This window comes from Bos grunniens, chromosome 10, assembly GCF_055505025.1.
Source record: "Bos grunniens cultivar Pamir isolate PY7600 chromosome 10, Bosgru_T2T1.0, whole genome shotgun sequence".
Taxonomy (NCBI): domain Eukaryota; kingdom Metazoa; phylum Chordata; class Mammalia; order Artiodactyla; family Bovidae; genus Bos; species Bos grunniens.
In genome coordinates this window covers 74678276-74692037 of record NC_141174.1, presented here as the reverse complement: position 1 = coordinate 74692037, position 13762 = coordinate 74678276, and the positions used below count along the sequence as shown (strand labels likewise).

At 40.1% G+C, this 13762-nt stretch overlaps 1 protein-coding gene across 4 annotated transcripts in view; it reads left to right on the top strand.

Annotated features, from left to right (window-relative positions):
* AVEN (apoptosis and caspase activation inhibitor) overlaps window positions 1–13762 on the top strand; it is a 192208-nt gene that overhangs the window by 165602 nt on the left and 12844 nt on the right. The window lies entirely within an intron of this gene.

Genomic DNA, 13762 nt, shown 5'->3' with positions numbered 1-13762 from the left:
GAAATGGCAACTCACTCCAGTACTCTTGCCTGGAAAATCCCATGGACGGAGGAGCTTGGTGCAGGCTACTGTCCATGGGGTCGCAAAGAGTCGGGCACGACTGAGTGACTTCACTTTCACTTTCAAAGGGAAGGGGCAGGGCTTTAGGGGAAGTGGGATGCCTCTCCCTTTTTATCCATTTTTGGTCCTTGATTTCCAGTCCTGGCTGTGGTAGGTATGTTATTTAATATGCTAATGTAGTAAAATCCACATATAATGAGACTCGGAGTCTTTTGGAGGTCAGATTCATTGCCATCATGGTTCCAGCTGGTTCTGTCTGGTTTTTGTTTTCCTTGTAGCTTTCTCTCTCATCTCTGGACCCTGTGACTTAAACATTTATGTTAATGCCTGTTAAAGGTAGGGGTTGACAGGTTTTGCCTTTCATACTGTTCTTGGGGTTCTCAAGGCAAGAATACTGAAGTGGTTTGCCATTCTCTTCTTCAGTGGACCATGTTTTGTCAGAACTCACCACCATGACCTGTCCATCTTGGGTGGCCCTACACGGTGAAAGGAGCAGTGACTCCACAAGAGATAGACCCAGACTTGCCCATGAGTGTCCAAGAGTCTCCAGCGGGGGTGTGGGACGGCAGTGGCCTGCTGCAGGGTCGGGGCATTGAGTGGGGCAGTACGTGCACAGGACCTTTTGAAGAAGGTTGCCATTATCTTCATTACCTCCACCATAGTTTGGCTTCAGGTCAAACAACAGGGAGGGAACAGAAAATTGGATTAAAGATTTACTGAGCATGGCCCTGCCCATCAGAATAAGACCCAGTTTCCCCTTAGTTGACTTCTCTGATGGCTCAGATGGTAAAGCGTCTGCCTACAATGTAGGAGACCCGAGTTCAATCCCTGGGGTGGGAAGATCTCCTGAAGAAGGAAATGGCAACCCACTCCAGTATTCTTGCCTGGAAATTCCCATGGACGGAGGAGCCTAGTAGACTCCAGTCCATGGGGTCACAGAGAGTCAGACACAACTGAGTGACTTCACCTTCACTTTTCTTTTCACATTCCCCCTCAGTCAGTCTCTTCCCATGAGGAAGCTTCCATAAGCCTCTTATCCATATCCATCAGAGGGCAGACAGAATGAAAACCACAACCACAGAAAACTCATCAAACTGATCACATGGACCACAGCCTTGTCTAACTCAATGAAACTGTGTGCACAAGGTTTTGTTTGTGCCCTCCAAGAGTCTGTTTCCCCAGTCTTGTATAAGTTCTGGCATCCGGTCCCATCACTTCATGGCAAATAGATGGGGAAATAATGGAAAGAGTGACAGACTTTATTTTGGGGGGCTTCAAAATCACTGCAGATGGTGACTGCAGCCACGAAATTCAAAGACACTTGCTCCTTGGAAGAAAAGCTATGACCAACCTAGATAGTGTATGAAAAATCAGAGACATTACTTTGCCAACAAAGGTCCATCTAGTCAAAGCTGTGGTTTTTCCAGTAGTCATGTATGAATGTGAGAGTTGGACTATAAAGAAAGCTGAGCGCTGAATAATTGATGCTTTTGAACTGTGGTGTTGGAGAAGACTCTTGAGAGTCCCTTGGACTGCAAGGAGATCCAAACAGTCCATCTTAAAGGAAATCAGTCCTGAATACTTATTGGAAGGACTGATGCTGAAGCTGAAACTCCAATACTTTGGCCGCCTGAAAAGACTCTGATGCTGGGAAAGACTGAAGGTGGGAGGAGAAGGGGACTACAGAGGATGAGATGGTTGGATGGCATCACCAACTCAATGGACATGAGTTTGAGCAAGCTCTGGAAGTTGGTGATGGACAGGGAAGCCTGGCATGCTTCAGTCCATGGAGTTACAAAGAGTCGGACACAACTGAGCGACTGAACCAAACTGACAGGTTTTGAGTGAGGATCTGGTGTCAGCTCTGGCAGCAGCAGCAGGCATCCTGGTCATCATCTGGGATCGTGGCAAGAAGTGCTTCTGTAGGAATAGCAGAGCAATGAGCTGGAGGGAGCCTGGGCCATCATCCCAGCCTTTGACCACCTAAATTTCAACTTCATTTAGTTGACAGAAATAGAACCTTTTATCTTATTTGCTGCATGTTACTCTTCTTGCTAAGTTGCTTTAGTTGTGCCCAACTCTGCAGCCCACCAGGTGGGCTAGTAGCCCACCAGGCTTCTCTGTCCGTGGGATTCTCCAGGCAAGAATACTGCAGTGGGTTGCCATGCCCTCCTCCAGGGGAATCTTCCCAACCTGGGGATTGAACCCAGGTCTCTCGCATTGCGGGCGGTTTCTTTACCATCTGAGCCACCAGGGAAGCCCTAAAATGAAGTACTCATCCAGAAATGGTTGAACCCTTGTCTTAGGCATCTCCTGCATTGGCAAGCAGTCTCTTTACCACTAATGCCATCTGCAGAGGCAGGGGAGGAGGAAAATAAATGCAGCTGTGCATTCTGAATTACCATAGCTTGATAACAAGCCAGCTCCCTCTCTTCTTGGTATCTTCAGAAAGGCTGTCTGAAGCTGCTGTCTCCCTACACTCTGTTTGGAAGAAAGTATTTGGTGGGAGCTGGGAGCCGGTGGATGGTCAGGGATGACCCTATGGGACGTCAAGTCTCCAGCACTTTTAGGTTGGTCAACTGAAGATGTTAGGAAGTTCATCCCATAATAGCTCAGCTGTGACACAAAAGTCCCAGTATAGAAGGCAGTAGGATACTGGTCTGGCCTCCAGGAAGGCACTGGCAGGGCGAGACCTCAAGGGACTCAAGGGATTAGGAGCAATTGCTTCTGATCTTCATGGTCTTTCCAAGCCCCTGTCTTTGTAGCAACAGTGGGGCTTTATCTTATGAAAGCCACAATTTTTTGGGTTTCATTACATGCAGCCAGACATCATCCTCACTGACACGCTTTTTACTACAGATCAGTTCTAGGATCTTACGACTTCATTGTCCATCTGAGGAATAGTCTTCATATTCTTTGATGTATTCAGCCTTGTCTGAACATTTACTCTCATCTTTGAGTTCTACTCTCATCTACCAGAGTTTGGTGTTGGCCTGGTTTCTGAAAACAGTTGATCTGAGAAATTTTACTAAATTGTCTACTGTGGAACAGGGTTAATATGGAATATTTGCCAACTGTTTTGGGGAAAACAAGCTAGATTCTAAGTTCCAGAATGTCAGCATCATCCTTTGCTCATAAAGCCTAGAACCCTTCTGTGGTACCTGAGTATATTTGACGTTTCCTTCAATGTATCCATGCAGATGGGGAAGCACCTTTTTAGGGGCATTGGGAAGATAGGCACATCCTATTATGTAGTGCTCAATGTGGATATTTGATGCTCAAGGGCCTTTGGGGCCCCATACCTGGTGAGAAAGCTAATTATAGGTCACTGTTGAGCTAGAGGAGAGAGTTTTCTAACTTTCTCGTTCTTTTGCAACAACCTAACTTCTAAAATTCATCACTGTTGTGGTTTTTATAGTCTTTCTCACAACGACCAAAGTGTTAGCTGTTGCTTTGTTTCAGGATAAATACTGAAGTGCTTGACCTGTGAATCTATTAATAGAAAGACTCATCAGTGGGAGCTAGAAATTGGGGGTGGCAAGGACTTTTTTACATCCTTATAGACTGAACTGTGGATCATCTCTGGATTGATCTGTGTCAGTGTGTGGATTTGGGATCTACCTTGCCTTTCCAAATATGTTATGTCTCATAGATGAGCTAGAGAAATTCAGAGAGAAGAAGGGTATGTTCCATTTTCTATAGCAGCCATGATGTTGACCATTGGGACATAGTGTCTTTCTATGAAGATGTCAGCCTATAAAGTTGTTTGTGATTTCCCATAGACATGGTGTCCTGATTGAGGGCATATTCTGAGGGCTGTGGAGGATGTAAGGAAGGTGATCACAATAAAGAAGAGCTAGGAAAATGGAGCTTAACATGAAGTGTGTGCATGCCTAGGTGCTCAGTCGTGTCCAATTCTTTGCAATACCTTGGACTGCAGCCCTCCAGGCTCCTCTGCTCACGGGGATTCTCCAGGCAAGAATACTGGAGTGGATTGCCATACCCTCCTCCAGGGGATCTTCCCAACCTGGGGATTGAACCCAGGTCTCTTGCATTGCAGGCAGATTCTTTACTGTCTGAGCCAATAGGAAAGTCCTAAAATGAAATACTCATCCAGAAGTAGTGCTACATTCCTCTTGCTTTCTACAGTTGGTTTCCAAATGGACATACAACAAGGGTCTGGGCCAGTTCGATAAGGAAAAGATCCAAATACCTAGGATAGATGTCTGTTATGGGAATTGCCACTCCATTGGGTGTATTGTCCATTTTCCACATTTGCTCTTTATATACATCTGACCTGTATTTTTGAAATTGAAAGTCTTGTAGGTTTCTTTGCCCAGATAAAGATTGTGCCTGAACTTTTACTGGTTATGTTAAGTTCTTTTACTTGAGTGAAAGCTCTTTTATGCTGATATAGCTGAAAGGGTAAACCTAACATTCAAAGCTGTCTTATCTATGACTAAAGGGTACATTTTTTGATAGCATGTTGGTATTGTGTAAGTCTAGCAAGTTTGGTGTCCACTTTGTCACTGATCCTAAAATTTGTGTTAGACTAGTTTGAGAAGTCAGGCAGAGGGCGTATCCTAGGTACAACCGTACAGTGATGGGTGGTGTATCACCTTTATTTCTCTGATGCTACTGCTGTTAGAATACTTACAGGTCTACAAACATACTCTTATTTTTTAAAGTACTTATTTACAGGAACCCCTGAAATGATTCCTAAAGTGAGGAATTCTGTTTTTGAGTTTGGATTTTCATATCTTCAAATATTGTTAACAGTAGTGTATCAAATGTCACTACTCAGTAAATGAAATATTTATTGAGTATGTTTTTTTCCTAGGGAACTCAGATGGCTGAGAAGACTAGTAGAAATAATGGAAAGAGCTTTGTTATTAATAGTTATAGGTATAATAATGAATGTTAAGAGTCAAGGTCTTAGTGTCCAGTCATTAACTGGCTAGTCAGGCCATTGAGCCTAAGTTTCTTTATTGTTCTAGAAAGTGAGCGTTAGAATGAATGACACCTAGTGTTGCAGCTCTTGAAGTCTATGGATGTTTTGTCTTAAATGCATTCTGAGAAGGTATTTGCCCTTAAGTTTCAGCTTTTTTTCTAGCTTTCCTTCTTTTGTGGCTCAGTTCCAAAAGTAACAAGTGCTTATTATTTACAAAGGAAAATTCAACTGGAATATGTATTATACAGAAAGGATAAGTCTCCTTCAACCCTGCCCTCTGAGAGAATCATTCTTAAAATAGAATCATCTTGACTTATTTCTACGCATGTATTAGTATTTTTGTGATATGTACACATATGTATGTGCATATATAGCATGTACATATATGTGTGTGTATACATGTGTGTGTATTATTCACACTGTACTAAAACTTGATTTTTTTCATGAAACAATTGAGATGATGGACATCTTTCCATGGCAGTACATACAAAGCTATATTATTTTTGTAATTGAAGTATAATTGATATATAACAGTTTCAACTGTACAGTATCATGACTCAGTATTTGTATATACTGCAAAGTGATCACCACAATAAGTCTAGTTGACATGCATCACCGTACATAGTTACAGTTTTATTTATCTTGTGATGAGAACTTTTAGATCTACTCTCGTAGCAAGTTTCAGTTATGCAGTACAGTATTACCTGTAGTCACCATGATGTACATACATTATATAAACTACTGTATTTTTTTAAAATGACCTTATAAAATGTCACTAATTGACTATTGTATACACATTAAATATGTATTCTGGCCAAAATGTCAAGTGTTGAATCATATTCAGCTGCAGCTAAAGCTAAATATCACTGTTAATAGAATGGATGTATGGAAATACCTGAAAAAAATCTGAAATTTCAAATAAAACTAAAACTTGATTATGAAGGTTTTTAGTGGCCAGGTTTACTTTTGACCATATAGAGGCATTCTCATTTCTCACCACTGTCTGCTGTTAGATTGTCCTATAGTCACTGTACCACATCCTACACATTTGTGATACTCAACAGATGTTAGCTTGGCTGAGGTAGGTGGAGGGGCACAGTATTATTTGGTTAGTTCTGCCAGAATAGAATACCATTGAGGGTAATGGTACTCCGCACAATTGTACTTTCTAAGAGTAACTGGATAAAAACTAGGTAATAGACTAGATGAAGATTTATCTCCTCATTAACTGCTAGATGTGGAGATTTGTTTGATCATGAGTTTCATTGATGGAATCCTCCAAATTGAAGCACTGTGCACTGCCCTTTCCCCCATATTCTTTTCCCTTATGACTTATTACACAATGTTGAATATGGTTCTCGGTGCTATAGAGTAGGAATTTGTTGTTTATTTTGCATATAGTAGTTTGTATCTGCTGACCCCAAGCTCCTAATTTATGCTCCCCCAGCCCTTTCCTCTTTGATAACCACAAGTCTGTTCTCCGTCTGAGTCTGTTTCTGTAAATAAGTTTATTTGTATTATCTTTTTAAAGAGCCCACATGTAAGTGACATGATATGGTATTTGTCTTTCTCTTCACTTAGTATGATAATCTCTAGGTCCATCCATGTTGCTGCAAATGGCATTATTTCATTCTTTTTGTGGCTCAGTAATATATAATACATGCATACACCATATCTTCTCAATCCATTCATCTGTCAATGGACATTTAGGTTGCTTCCATGTCTTGGCTGTTGAAAACAGTGCTGCTGTGAACATTGAGGTTTATGTATCTTTTTGAATTAGAGTTTTCTCTAGATATATTTTCTGGAGTGGGATTGCTGGATCATATGGTAGATCTACTTTAGTTTTTTTTTTTTTTTTTATTGAAGGATAATTGCTTTACAGAATTTTGTTGTTTTCTGTCAAACCTCTGAATCAGCCATAGGTATACATATATCCCCTCCCTTTTGAACCTCCCTCTCATCTCCCGCCCCATCCCATCCCTTCAGGTTGATACAAAGCCCCTGTTTGAGTCTCTAAGCCATACAGCAAATTCCTGTTGGCTGTCTATTTTACATATAACAATGTAAGTTTCCATGTTACTCTTTCCATATATCTCACCCTCTCCCCCATCTCCCCATGGCCACAAGTCTATTCTCTATATCTGTTTCTCCCTGTAAGTAAATTCTCAAGTACATTTTTCTAGATTCCATATATGTGCATTAGAATATATGACATTTATCTTTCTCTTTCTGACTGACTTCACTCTGTATAATAGGTTCTAGGTTTATCCACCTCATTGGAACTGACTCAAAGGCATTCCTTTTTATGGCTGAGTAATATTCCATTGTGTATATGTACCAGAACTTCTTTATCCATTCATCTGTTGATGGACATCTAGGTGACTTCCATGTTCTAGCTATTGTTAATAGTGCTGCAATGAACAATGTGTCTTTTTCAATTTTGGTTTCCTCATGTTATATGCCTAGGAGTGGGATTGCTGTGTCATATGGTGGTTTTGTTCCTAGTTTTTTAAGGAATCTCCATACCGTCTTCCATAGTGGCTGTATCAATTTACATTCCCATCAACAGTGCAAGAGTGTTCCCTTTTCTCCACACCCTCTCCAGCACTTTTTGTAGACATTTTGATGATGGTCATTTGAGGTGATATCTTGTTGTAGTTTTGATTCACATTTCTCTAATAATGAGCAATGTTGAGCATCTGTTCAACTGTTTGTTAGCCCTCTGTATGTTCTTTGGAGAAATGTCTATTTAGGTCTTTTTTCTGATTGTGTTGTTTGTTTTTCTGGTATTGAATTGTATGAGCTGCTTATATATTTTGGAAATTAATCCTTTGTCACTTCTTTCAGTTGTTATTATTTTCTCCCATTCTGAGGGTTGTCTTTTCACCTTGCTTATAGTATCCTTTGCTGTGCAAAAGCTTTTAAGTTTAATCAGGTCCCACTTGTTTACTTTTGTTTTTATTTCCATTGGAGAAGGCAATGGCACCCTACTCCAGTACTCTTGCCTGGAAAATCCCATGGATGGAGGAGCCTGGTGGGCTGCAGTCCATGGATTACTCTAGGAGGTAATTTTAGTTTTTTAAGGAACCTCCATACTGTTTTCCAAAGTGGGTATACCAACTTACATTCCCACCAACAGTGTAGGAAGGTTCCCTTTTCTCCACCCCTTTTCCAGGATTTAATATTTATAATTGTTTTTAAGACATATTAATTCAGCATTGTGATCAGACTGTTATATATAACAATCAACAGCATTGGCACAAAAAGAAAATCTACATTAAAACTCTTCATTGGAATGCTTTACACTTTCCATAGAACAGAAACTAAAATAACCTGTTATGCAATTAATCTCAAGTACAGTCCTCAAGTTTTTTGCCCATACACATGAATATTGTCTAAACAATGTCTTCTTTAGCAGCGAGGCCCTGCCACCACTGTGCTTGGCTGAGTTCACAAATCTGTAGCTTCCCTGTCACTTCTCTCCCTCTCCTCTCCTGCTAAGCTTTGTTTCCTGGCAGTAACTAAAGCCTTCTGCTGCTGCCATAGCTACTGTTGCTGGAACCACCATAGCCACCTTGGTTTCGTTGGTTTGGCAAAGTATTGGCCTCCACCACTATAAGGGCCAGAACTTCTGCTTACAGTTTTCTCCTTTTATGTCCAAAATTTGAAGATTGATTGTAATTGCCAAAGTCACTGTAGCTTCTGCCACCTCCAAAATTGCTTCCATCAGTACCAGATCAATTGTAGCCATCCCCACTGCCACCATATCCACCGCTGCCACAGCTGCCACCAAAGCCACCTCGACCACTGAAGTTTCCTCCACGACCAAAGTTGTCATTCCCACCAAGACCACCTTCACAAGCACCACCAAAGTCTCCAAACCACTTAGACCTCTTTGGCTGGATGAAGCACTAGCCATCTCTTACCTAGATAGGGTTTTCCTTGCTTCACAGTTGTAGCCATTCACAGTGTGATATTTCTGAATGACAGTCTTGTCTACGGAATCATGGGCATCAAAGGTCACAAAAGTAAAGCCTCTCTTTTTGCCACTTAGTCATGATTTCAATCACTTCAATTTTCCCATATTATTCAAAACAATCTCTTGCATTATGTTCTTTAGTGTCTTCTTTAATGCCACCAACAAAAGTCTTTTTCACAGTTAAGTGAGGAGCAGGTCTCTGAGCATCTTCTCTTGAGACAGCCCTCTTCGGTTCCAGAACTCTTCTGTCCACCTTGTGTGGCCTTGCCTTCTTGGCCACATCCACCTCCTCCATATTGGCAAATGTGACAAACTCGAAGCCTCTGGAACACGTGGTGTTTGGATCCCTCAATACCATACAGTCTGTGAGCGTTCCCCATTGCTCAAAATGGCTTCTCAGACTCTCATCAGTTGTTTCAAAGCCCAGTCCATGAAGGAAAAGCTTCCATAGCTGTTCAGGCTCTTTGAGAGACTGACCTAGAAATGATGACAGTGAGCAGGGAGAGACTTCAGTGATGCTTATTTGACAGTGTCCACAGGCTGAAAGGCTGTGGACTTTTTCATGATGGCCCTTCTGATTGGTATGAGGTGATATCTCATTGTAGTTTTGATTTGCATTTCTGTAATAATTAGTGATGTTGAATATCTTTTCATGTGCATTGTGCACTGCTTGAAATATTCTTTCTGATACCTAAGATCACATATACCTAACTTTCTAACATTTTTTTTTTTTGCTGCTTTTTGCAACTGATTGATTAGAAAAAAAATCCGTCATTAATTTTGGCTCCAGAAATGTGGCAGTAGAGCGATGTTGTTGAACCTCAAGAGACACAGAATTGTTTCCGTATCACCTGTATCTCAGCTTTTGTTGCATTACACCAACCTCAGCTTTGTTGCAATAGAATGGGACTTTTATAACACAGGAAAAATGTGAACTCTCAGGGTGCATCAGTTTTGTTTAAATCCCTCTTTTCCCCCTTGCCCCATTTTCAGCAGATTCTAGTGAATAAATTACTTCATAATAAATAATCACTGGATTTAGCAGGCCTTCTATTTTGTTATTGTTATCTGCAAAGTAGAATATTATGGGATTTTGTTACTGTTGTTCAAGCAGCCTATATAATAAACACTAGCTGCAAAGTAGAGTATTATGGAATTTTGTTGCTGTTATTCAAGCACCTTATGTAATAAACACTAGCTTGTCTCCATCTTGTTTGAGAATATGGTGTAAGTAAACAGCAAGGCAGTTCCACAACCTTTTATACATCATGAAGTTAGTCTTTGAAGAAAGAGAAGGAAGAAAGTGCTATACTTGTTTTATGCTTCTGGTTCTGTTCATTATGCTCTGCTTTAATTACTTTCTGAACACTCAGCTGGTGAGTGTCTAAAACTTTGAATGCTTATGACTCCTAAGACACATTTCACCATGTTTATTCCATGTCAACAACAGTTGGCTTTCCCTGTTCTTCACTGGGTTCCATTCTGTACTTCTTCATTCTGATTCATACTGTTAGTGTGAGAGACAGGAACTCTCTCAACCAGAGAGTAAAGCAGGAGCAGAATTGAATGCATTGTGAATACATCATGCTTTTTTATTGAAAGGAATCCAAATGTCTGATGTACAAGATATAGGAGTAACACATTTACTAATACCACCATTGTTTTGTACATCTCGACATAAGAGTTTTGGTAACATGTTTTCTAGAAGTACTATTGATTCTAGGAGTTGTAATTTTGACAAATATGGACACACTTTCATCTTTAGTGAGAGAATTAGAGAGGTTGGCATTCTTTGTTGAAGATTAATTGACTGTAGGTATGTGGGTTTATTTCTTGGCACTCTGTTTCGTTCCATTGATCCATATGTCTGTTTTTGTATAATACCAATACCATACTGTTTTGATTACTGTAACTTTGTATTACCGTATTGTCTGAAGTCTAAGAGCACTGTGCCTCCTGCTTTACTTCCTTCAGGATTGCTTTAGTAATTTGAGGTCTTTTAGGTTCTATGTAAGACATTCTTTAGTAGTCATTTAACCAGCTTATTTTTTTAAGATTAGCCTCTATGTGCTTCATGAGGATTTTAAAATTGTGTTGTTTTGAAGTTTGATTACTGTAAACAAAAAGGGCTTAAATATCTTATTTTTCTCACTTTCTTTTCTTTATATTTTTTATGTGAGTATTTGGTATCAATCAAGAATGACTTCTTGGTCAGAAAGACAGTTACAATACTATATCACTTGTATGTGGAATCTAAAACACGATACAAATGAAATTCTGTTACAAAACAGAAGCAGAATCACAGACAGAAATCAAACTTAAAGTTACAAGAGGGGAAAGAGGTTTGGGAAGGGATAAATTAATTGTTTGGGATTAGCAGTTGCAAACTATTATATACAAAATAGACAACAACAAGATCCTACTCTATAGCACAGAGAACTATTAATATATTCACTATCCTGTAATAAACCATAATGGAACAGAAAAAAAATGACTTTATGAAGGTCATTGTGATTTTTTTATAGTTTTTCCTATTTTTGAAATTTTTACATTGCAAAAATCACAAGATTAGTGTCTGATAACTGGATTTTTTTTTAATGGCTCTTAAAAATTTTAAGCTCAAAATTCTCCAAGCCAGGCTTCAACAGTACATGAACAGAGAACTGTTCAAGCTGGATTTAGAAAAAGCAGAGGAACCAGAGGTCAAATTGCCAACATTCTTTGGATTATAGAAAAAGCAAGAGAGTTCCAGAAAAACATCTACTTCTGTTTTATTGACTACGCCAAAGCCTTTGACTGTGTGGGTCACAACAGACTCTGGAAAATTCTTCAAGAGGTGGGAATACCAGACCACCTTACCTGCATCCTGAGAAATCTGTATGTAGGTCAAGAAGCAACAGTTAGAACCAGACATGGAACAACAGACTGGTTCCAAATTGGGAAAGGAGTATGTCAAGGCTGTATATTGTCACCCCGCTTATTTAACTTCTATGCAGCGTACATCATGCGAAATGCCAGGTTGGATGAAGTCCAAGCTGGAATCAAGATTGCCAGGAGAAATATCAGTGACCTCAGATATGCAGATGATACCACCCTTATGGCAGAAAGTGAAGAACTAAAGATACTCTTGATGAAAGTGAAAGAGAGTGAAAAAAGCTGACTTAAAACTCAACATTCAAAAAATGAAGATCATGGCCTCTGGTCCCATCACTTCATGGCAAATAGATTGGGACACAATGGAAACCGTCACAGACTTTATTTTCTTGGGCTCCAAAATCACTGCAGATAGTGACTGCAGCCATGAAATTAAATGACACTTGCTCCTTGGAAGAAAAGCTATGACAAACGTAGACAGCGTGTTAAAAAGCAGAGGCATTGCTTTGTCCATCTAGTCAAAGCTACGGTTTTTCCAGTAGTCATGTATGGATATGAGAGTTGGACTATAAAGAAAGTTGTACCCCGAAGAATTGAAACTTTTGAACTGTGGTGTTGGAGAAGACTCTTGAGAGTCCCTTGGACTGCAGGGAGATCAAACCAGTCAGTCTTAAAGGAAATCAGTCCAGAATACTCATTGGAAAGACTGATGCTGAAGCTGAACCTCTAATACTTTGGCCATGTGATGTGAAGAACTGACTCATGGGAAAGATTGAAGGCAGGAGGAGAAGGGGACAACAGAGGATGAGATGGTTGGATGGCATCATCGATGAAATGGACATTATTTTGAGCAAGCTCCAGGAGTTGGTGATAGACAGGGAAGCCTGGCATGCTGTAGTCCATGGGGTCTCAGAGTTGGACACCACTGAGCAACTGAACCGAACTAAATAATTAGCATGGTTGAGCATCTTTTCATGTGTTTTTTGTCTGTCTTTATATGTCTTCTTTGGAGAAATGTCTATTTAGGTCTTCTGCCCATTTTTTGATTGGATTTTGTTGGTTGGTTGGTTTAATCCTCTCTCTAGCTTTCTGTTATCTTGGTCTCATCTCCTGATATACCTGATGGTTTTTAATGAATTTTGAATACTGTATATAATATATAGTAGAGGTAATTCTAGGCTATTGATAATGTCATTTTTCTCCAAAAACGATTTACTTTTGCTTCTTTTAGTCAGAATCAGAGATTGAGTTGATTCACTCCTTTGCCTCAGACTTTGTGAGGCTGGCCTCTTCTCCTTCATTCCTACTTCTAAGATGTAGTCCTCAAGGGTTTCATCTAAAAGTTTTGATTTTCCAGGACTCTTCTTCACCCATGGGCCCTGAACTCCCATTTTTGTCCGCCCAGTGCCATAAAACTAGTGGAAGTTCTCGGTAGTTTTACCATCTCCTGGTTATTACTTGATGCTTAATTTTTCAGTCTCTCTGTATCACTTTGGAAACTAAACTCAAAGGGAAAAGCAGTTCTAAATGTTAGACTCACCTTTTTGTGCTTTTCTTCAATCTGGGAACTTTGTCCCTCACATCCTCACTGCCTTGGTAACTGTCTAATGTCTTCAGGTAGATTTTTTGGGATGGTGGTGGGGGAATGTTCCTAGTTGTTTTCTGTAGGAGCATTGATTTCAAACAAGCTATTTGCCACTGTTGGAAACTTACCTGTATTTGAAGTTGAATATTTAGATATTAAAAATACATAGAGCATGCCTCGTTTGCATTACTGTTATCTAGGATGACAGTGGATGAGATGGTTGGGTGGCATCACCGACTTGATGGACATGAGTTTGAGCAAGCTCCAGGACTTGGTGATGGACAGGGAAGCCTGGCGTGCTGCAGTCCAT